Source organism: Triticum aestivum, chromosome 6B, assembly GCF_018294505.1.
Source record: "Triticum aestivum cultivar Chinese Spring chromosome 6B, IWGSC CS RefSeq v2.1, whole genome shotgun sequence".
Classification (NCBI taxonomy): domain Eukaryota; kingdom Viridiplantae; phylum Streptophyta; class Magnoliopsida; order Poales; family Poaceae; genus Triticum; species Triticum aestivum.
In genome coordinates, this window is record NC_057810.1 from 726,311,975 (window position 1) to 726,314,548 (window position 2,574).

Below are 2,574 nucleotides of genomic sequence, written 5' to 3' on the forward strand. Positions count from 1 at the left end.
GGGCCATGCGGGAGCTGTGCGAGAGGGGCTACGCCGAAGCCGAAGACACCTACCTGATCCGGTTGACGGACCGGGACGTCGGCTTCATCATGTCATGGGGGACGGGCTACCTCGGTGAAGGCCTCAGCGTCGACTGGTATGAATGGCATGGTCAGGAGCTGGTGGAGGAAAAGGAGCGGCCGCAGCACGAGAAGATGGTGAACCTGATCGGCGACGAGGATGACGTACGATGTGGAGGAGCGGCAGGCCCGGGCCATGCGGGAGCTGTGCGAGAGGGGCTACGCCGAGGCCGAAGACACCTACCTGATCCGGTTGACGGACCGGGACGTCGGCTTCATCATGTCGTGGGGGACGGGCTACCTCGGTGAAGGCCTCAGCATCGACTGGTATGAATGGCACACTCAGGAGCTGGTGGAGGAAAAGGAGTGGCCGCAGCATGAGAAGAAGGTGAACCTGATCGGCGACGAGGACGACGTACGATGTGGAGGAGCAGCAGGCCCGGGCCATGCGGGAGCTGTGCGAGAGGGGCTACGCCGAGGCCGAAGACACCTACCTGATCCGATTGACGGACCGGGATGTCGGTTTCATCATGTCGTGGGGGACGGGCTACCTAGGTGAAGGCCTCAGTGTCGACTGGTATGAATGGCACGCTCAGGAGCTGGTGGAGGAAAAGGAGCGGCCGCAGCACGAGAAGATGGTGAACCTGATCGGCGACGAGGACGACGTACGATGTGGAGGAGCGGCAGGCCCGGGCCATGCGGGAGCTGTGCGAGAGGGGCTACGCCGAGGCCGAAGACACCTACCTGATCCGGTTGACGGAACGGGACGTCGGCTTCATCATGTCGTGGGGGACGGGCTACCTCGGTGAAGGCCTCAGCGTCGACTGGTATGAATGGCACGCTCAGGAGCTGGTGGAGGAAAAGGAGCGGCCGCAGCACGAGAAGATGGTGAACCTGATCGGCGACGAGGACGACGTACGATGTGGAGGAGCGGCAGGCCCGGGCCATGCGGGAGCTGTGCGAGAGGGGCTACGCCGAGGCCGAAGACACCTACCTGATCCGGTTGACGGACCGGGACGTCGGCTTCATCATGTCGTGGGGGACGGGCTACCTCGGTGAAGGCCTCAGCGTCGACTGGTATGAATGGCACGCTCAGGAGCTGGTGGAGGAAAAGGAGCGGCCGCAGCCCGAGAAGATGGTGAACCTGATCGGCGACGAGGACGACGTGTGATGTGGAGGAGCGGCAGGCCCGGGCCATGCGGGAGCTGTGCGAGAGGGGCTACGTCGAGGCCGAAGACACCTACCTGATCCGGTTGACGGACCGGGACGTCGGCTTCATCATGTCGTGGGGGACGGGCTACCTCGGTGAAGGCCTCAGCGTCGACTGGAATGAATGGCACGCTCAGGAGCTGGTGGAGGAAAAGGAGCGGCCGCAGCACGAGAAGATGGTGAACCTGATCGGCGACGAGGATGACGTACGATGTGGAGGAGCGGCAGGCCCGGGCCATGCGGGAGGTGTGCGAGAGGGGCTACGCCGAGGCCGAAGACACCTACCTGATCCGGTTGACGTACTGGGACGTTGGCTTAATCATGTCGTGGGGGACGGGCTACCTCGATGAAGGCCTCAGCGTCGACTGGTATGAATGGCACGCTCAGGAGCTGGTGGAGGAAAAGGAGCGGCCGCAGCACGAGAAGATGGTGAACCTGATCGGCGACGAGGACGACGTACGATGTGGAGGAGCGGCAGGCCCGGGCCATGCGGGAGGTGTGCGAGAGGGGCTACGCCGAGGCCGAAGACACCTACCTGATCCGGTTGACGGGCCGGGACGTCGGCTTCATCATGTCGTGGGGGACGGGCTACCTCGGTGAAGGCCTCAGCGTCGACTGGTATGAATGGCACGCTTAGGAGCTGGTGGAGGAAAAGGAGCGGCCGCAGCACGAGAAGATGGTGAACCTGATCGGCGACAAGGACGACGTACGATGTGGAGGAGCGGCAGGCCCGGGCCATGCGGGAGCTGTGCGAGAGGGGCTACGCCGAGGCCGAAGACACCTACCTGATCCGGTTGACGGACCGGGACGTCGGCTTCATCATGTCGTGGGGGACGGGCTACCTCGGTGAAGGCCTCAGCATCGACTGGTATGAATGGCACACTCAGGAGCTGGTGGAGGAAAAGGAGTGGCCGCAGCATGAGAAGAAGGTGAACCTGATCGGCGACGAGGACGACGTACGATGTGGAGGAGCGGCAGGCCCGGGCCATGCGGGAGCTGTGCGAGAGGGGCTACGCCGAGGCCGAAGACACCTACCTGATCCGATTGACGGACCGGGATGTCGGTTTCATCATGTCGTGGGGGACGGGCTACCTAGGTGAAGGCCTCAGTGTCGACTGGTATGAATGGCACGCTCAGGAGCTGGTGGAGGAAAAGGAGCGGCCGCAGCACGAGAAGATGGTGAACCTTATCGGCGACGAGGACGACGTACGATGTGGAGGAGCGGCAGGCCCGGGCCATGCGGGAGCTGTGCGAGAGGGGCTACGCCGAGGCCGAAGACACCTACCTGATCCGGTTGACGGAACGG